The sequence below is a fragment of the Vulpes vulpes genome, chromosome 1 (genome assembly GCF_048418805.1).
Source record: "Vulpes vulpes isolate BD-2025 chromosome 1, VulVul3, whole genome shotgun sequence".
Lineage (NCBI taxonomy): Eukaryota > Metazoa > Chordata > Mammalia > Carnivora > Canidae > Vulpes > Vulpes vulpes.
This window is the reverse complement of record NC_132780.1, coordinates 146283741-146290068: the sequence shown is the minus strand read 5'-3', so window position 1 is coordinate 146290068 and position 6328 is coordinate 146283741. Positions and strand designations below refer to the sequence as shown.

At 38.6% G+C, this 6328-nt stretch overlaps 1 pseudogene; it reads right to left on the bottom strand.

The window, feature by feature from the left end:
• Positions 1-4242: 4242 nt before the first annotated feature.
• On the bottom strand, positions 4243-4958 carry LOC112914183 (mediator of RNA polymerase II transcription subunit 7-like; annotated as a pseudogene).
• Positions 4959-6328: the final 1370 nt, after the last annotated feature.

Genomic DNA, 6328 nt, shown 5'->3' with positions numbered 1-6328 from the left:
TGTGAGGATGATTGGAGAAAGTATTGGACTTAGGGTAAAAAATGTTTGATTTGGATCTCAATTCTTCCACTTACTAGTTACGTGGCTTTGAACAGTCTGCACCTATCTCTCAGGGCTAAGTGGCACATCCCAAGCACCCGAAGAACAGTTTGGTTGTCTAAGATATTAAAGTTTACCTCTCAGTTTCATTTCCCCCATTCCTTCCTATTTTCTATTCTAGGGGAAAACAAACCTTAGCTTTGCTTTTTTTTTCTTATTCTCATTGGGTCTATAGGTCATCCAGCAGCCATTTGTGAAGAATAGTTTTTGATGCCATTTCAGTCCTAGTTTTCAGCTGATTGCTTAGTGTTGCACGATATGATTTCCTTTTCTATTTTTTAAGTTTCTCAACACACCTAACCTGGACCATAAAGCCTCATGTCTCCTCTGTCACCTACTCACCACAAGATTTTTTATGGGAGTGCTATGGTATCCCTATACTACTTATAAAAACATATCTATTGCACATGATGCTTTTCAAGAAACTGTCTCAGTATTTTAAGTAGTATTGTCTATACTTAACAAATTAAAAAATGAAATAAAATAATACTGGAACCTAAAGTAAGAGTTACAAATAGCATAGACCATAAAATCAGACACATAGGGTCAGAAATCTTGCTCTAAATTATAAATCATGTGATTTCAGACTAATTTCTATTAGCTTCAATTTCATCTTCAGGGAAAAAGATGGATCACAATAATAACCCTACCCTAGTGGGACTGTTGAAAAAAAAAAAAACAATAGCATAAGTAAGGAAAGCTCTTCTACCATTTATATTATCATAGTCTGCAAATTGTAAATACTTACTGGCATTTAAGGATTTGTCTTGAAGCAAAAGTATGAAAAAGGAGAGAAATCTTCTATATGTTATAATTTGTCATAAGGAAAGGTCACTCCTGCTCAAAGATTACGTACCATAGCTTGATTTTTCCCAATACGTAGTACTTTGTCTTCAAATATAGAAAGCCTGGCCTCTTAGGACCCTGGGTAGCTCATTCAGTTAGGCGTCTGACTCTTGCTTTTAGCTCAGGCATGATCTCAGGGTCATGAAATCGAATCCTGAGTTGGCTCCCCATTCAGCCCGAGTCTCCTTGGGATTCTCTCCTTCTCCCTCTCCCTCTCCCTCTTCCCCTCCCCATTGTGCTCGCTCTCTCTCTCTCTCTCTCTCTCTCTCCCTCTAAAAGTAAACCTTTAAATAAATAAATCTTTAAAAGGAAAAGAAAAGAAGCCTTGCTGCTAAAACACAGAAGATATTTGAAGAAGATTTAAACCAAGGGAGAAAGTGACAGGAAGAAGAAAGCTGGAGGATAAATATTCTCTTCTTTCCCTTGGGTGTGCTCTTCTGATGGGGTGATTCATACAGTATCTCTTTGCAGATATCACTCAAGACCAACCAACTGCACTTGCAACAGAACTCTCGCCAGCTTAGTGAGGCACTTGTTCACATGTGCCTTCCCTCTTTCCTTGTCTCTCCTATCCCCCTCATTCCTGCTTCCATGAAATTGTGCTCTGTAATAAACTTAACACGTAAGCTCTTGCCTCAGGCTCTGCTTGCCAAAGAACCTGAGTGAAGACGATACGCTAAAATAAAATCTACGGAGAAAATATTATGCAGTGGGACCAAAATGCACTCATACTTTTTATAGTAGAACTAGGACTATATATTTCTCAACTTTGTGCTAATTATTACCTGTCTTTCCAATGGCCTACAAGTTCAGTCTTCAGTTGGGTAGAGACCCCAAGGTACTCGTCTTTCTCAATCATGGGAGGTGAGATCTTTGGAGACTAGAAAACTAGATTCTATCCTAGTACCATATAGTAAATGTGATTAAACATAGGAGGATAAAATTATTGATATCTCATTCCCAATTTATCCCCATAATTAACTGCTTCATTTTTCACCTGACTTCTCACATAGAAAGCTCAGAGTGATCCTTTATTCTTTTTATTTTTCTTTTTTCTTTTGTTTTTTCAGAATATAAAATTCCATGAGGAATCCATCCCCACCACAAACTCATAAATTCATATACAGGTGATACTTTGACTCCTATAACAATGTTATAATATGACTCACTGCATTTTTTTACTGCACAAGGATTTGCAAAGCAGCCAAACGTTGGTTTTTTTGCCTCTTAGCCCAATACCTTCCTCAAAGTTAATAAAAGGTTGAGGCCAAAGAAGGAAAGATGTTTCTCTGGATACTTGCTAAAGTGTTATATAACATCCACCATGCCCTCCCCCTCCCAACCCATGCCCACAACAGGATGAGGTGGCTTCCCTCCTCCTTTGGTTCAATCTTAAGAAAGACTGGACTTGTCCTCTGGAGTTTCTTGAGCTCAAAGGTGTATACTAGTTACATGCCAGAAAAAAAAAAAAAAAAAGATATGACTGGCTAGCTAGCGGCCTGGCTAATAAAGAGGGCAACTTCTGTGATTTGCACAGGAAAAGGATAAATGAATGTTTCTAAGGAAACTGTCCTGTGGCCTTTTTAAGCTGACTTGTTCAGCTCTAGGGCTGGAGACCTTAACAGAGTAAATCCCAAAAGAGTGGTATACTGAAAACCAGAGACTGAGGGAAGAATCAAAACTGGACATCTGAGGGAAAGCATTATCTTTATCAGCAAGTCTTAATCTTAAAAATGCAGGGGAATCACCTGAGCGAGGACTTGCTAAAACCACAGCTTGCTGGGCTTCACCCCTAAGGTTTGGCTCAGTAGGTCTGAGGTGAGATCTGAGAATTTGTATTTCTAATGAATCTCCGGGAGATGCTAATGCTGCTAGTTCAGGACTATACTTGGAGAACCACTGACCTAGTTTAAAAGAAAGATGGCAGAGATCCTCAAACAAAAGGCAGGCTCCCCATCAAGACCTGGGAGTGGGTGAGAGTGAAGAGAAGAAAGTGCAGAGATAAAATCTCAGTGCTCAAAACAAGTTGATTTCTTGCTCACATAAAGTCAAATCAGATGGGTTTGGATAGGGGATAAATGAAGTTAATGAACAGAGGGCTTAGTCTTCAGTCATTCAAGCATCCAAACACTGAAACTTTGCCACCTTCAGGTGGCTTCTTTAGTTATTCTGGATGTGGACATCCAATCAGCACATGAGAGAACAGATCAGAGGATTATGCAAGAAATTTTTATGGGGCAAGCCTGGATTCCTACACCCATTGCTAAGAATTTAGTCATGCAAGGTCTCCTTACCTAGATGCAAGGAGAGTGGGGCCATGTAGTCCCTGACAGGACAGCCCCACCTCAGCAATGTATGCTGGAGAGTAAGAATCTCCAGTGGACATCTAGCAGTCTCTGCTACCAAACCCCCTTCCCATTGCAGGCTTCTAGCCTTAAGGAGTCTGAGTCCAGCTTTAAAGGGAATGTATAGGGATCCCAGGGTGGTGCAGCGGTTTAGCGCCTGCCTTTGGCCCAGGGCACGATCCTGGAGACCCAGGATCGAATCCCACGTCGGGCTCCCGGAGCATGGAGGCTGTTTTCTCCCTCTGCCTACGTCTCTGCCTCTCTCTCTCTCTCTCACTGTGTACCTATCATAAATAAATAAAAAATTAAAGGGAATGTATAGCTAATTACTAAAGTGAATGTAACTAAGAGTAACCAAAGGACTTTTTATCTGAGTGACAAGAAAAAAATTATGAGACCTATTCAGGATAGGGACAAGAGGATGAAGTAGTGTGTTTGCAGGGGCACTCATGAAAGAAAATAAAGTTGCTGTTTTAAGATCACAGAGTTTCTCTCTTTAAATATACGATACTGCTTTTTTAGGGAAGCCGCAAATTTTTAAGTGAAATAAATATAAAGATTTCATAATTTCACATTTATATAGCTTGATGTTCTTTATCTCTCATTCTGAAAGCAGATGACAAATCTACTTTTCAAGGATGAAAGCTTGCTATTGTTGAGAGCATCTTCACTCTTCTACTGCAACTCCAAAAACAGAAACGTTCCACATGATAGCTGCAAATTTCTTGCCTTTTAAAGTGATTACACTTAATGCAAGCGTACTCATTCATTTGCCTGTTTGCCATGAAATGAAATTACTGCCTGTGACATCTCATAATTCATGAAGTTGGAGAGTCAAGCCATTTACTTGACTTCTAGTGATAACTCTTTTAAGCTGTCCCAACGCAAATGAACTAATATACAATGCTACTTACTCAAAGGGAGAAAGAAAAACAAGAAAAAGAAACATCCTTCACTGTCTTTCATTAATTGCATCAATCAGGACACACAAGGCAGCATCTTTCTCTATCATCTGGTCTTTCTGATGATAAATTCATCAGAATATTTAACAGAATGACAAATTCATTCCAAAATTCATGGGAGCTGAATTTTCTCTCTGTAGTTGATTCTGACCAGTTCTATCACCAGCCATCCATCGCTTCAGTTTTTACTCTTCATGCCTGCCTGCTTCTGAATGGGGCAAATCATCAGGAAAAGAAGCCAAAGGATTGTGAATCATCTCAATGACCTGTTGCACATGCTTTTGACACATCATAACTATTTCAAGGTGTTAACATTTCTGTACCTTCACTGTCATATTCAAGATCTCTCCATGTGGTGCATATCTACAAAAAGCAGCTTAAGATCTTCTATCTTTCTCTTCTCATTTTATATTTCCGGGGCTCCTTATCAAAATATCTGAAAGGTCTAGGAAGTTAACAAGGATAGACATATTGAGTTTTCTCAGTTCATTCTCATGACAAACAGCATAGGATGAAGCTGTTTGATGTCCTGTCTGCAGGGCAGATGATAAGATCACCACATTGGAACTGATACCAAACATCATGTAATTCTTTCTTATTGGAAGTGTAGGCTTGACAGGCCTTGCTGAGTGTTTCCATCTGTATATTCCTTGATGTACTGCATCAGAGACAGTAGAAGGTCGCTCACTTGCTGTGGCTCGCCCATCGTGGAAAAGCCAGAACTCCAGCTTTCTCTTTACTCTGGTAGCCGCCTTGGTCACCACTGCCAACATCTGATCTCTGGCCTCCTCCTCCAAGAAGAAGCCACTGATGCTTTTTAAAACTTCCTTTCTTTTACTCACATGCCACATTCAGTCTATCAGTAAATCATGTTGACTTTCCCTGCAATATAATTCCCAGTTTAATCCATTTTCTTCCATCCTTGCTGCCATAAACCTACACTAAACCACTATCATCTCTTGGCCTGTCACTGCAATAAACCTCTAACTGTCTCTCTGCTTTCATTCTTGTACTCTACCTCCTGATTCATTCTGCATATGGAGTCATACCTTAACTTAGTTAATATCACATTATTCCACTTTCAACAGTTTCTCATATTTTATAGAATAAATCAAACCCCTCTTTCTTCTTTTCTTCATCTACCATGCTTTCCTCCTCTAACTTAGGTCTGAGCATAGTGATCAAAGCCCACAGTAAAACAATTTTATTGCAACTGAAACCAGTTAGGTGTTTTATTCAAATTATAGCAGAATATTTTCTTCTGGAATTCTAAATATCCAAACAATAAAGCTTCATGAGGTCAAGAATGAGAGGTAAATTTGAAAAAGCTTATTAAAAATGTTTAGCCAATAAATATCTGAATTATCATATTTTAAAGTAGTTGAATTATTAAGTTGGAATTATTTTAGTAGTTTCAATAATTATTTGAATTATTAACAAGATATAGAGTGTATCAGGGCAGATAGTCTTGGAAATAGGAAAGTGATATGTATTCAAGAGTAGACAATGCATTCTTCCAAAAATATCATTTTCTCGGTATGTATTTGCCTTCTTTTTGGCTTTTCTTCTTTTTTGCTTTAGTTAATTTTCCTCAAGTGTTCTTCCTTTCCTTTGTTCCTTAATGACACTTTTGTTAACAATAGGGTCTCAAACTTTTGTGTCCAAATTTAGTCATTCCACCAATATTTATGGCTTCCTTACTCCATGCCAAGCAACAGTCTAGGAGTTGAGAATGGTACAAGACCCACATGGTTTCTACGTAATCTCTTGAACAATGTCAAGCACATACTGATATCATATTCATCAATTCATTCGTGGATTAATTTATCAGTAATAACTGCTGATTATAGAAGTCTCTTTCTGTCCACATGAAAGTACCTTAATAAATCTTGTTGTTATTACCAAGCATCATCTCTTACTGCATTTAGTTGAGCTGCAGAACTGGAAGCTTCAGAGGAGACTAAGGAATAGTAATTTATGATCACAGGGAATGGGGCACACCAGCTAGGAGGCTTATAATCTTGCGATAAGGAGACACTGTAAGTGTACACAGAAAAACAGATGGCATTGCCATTG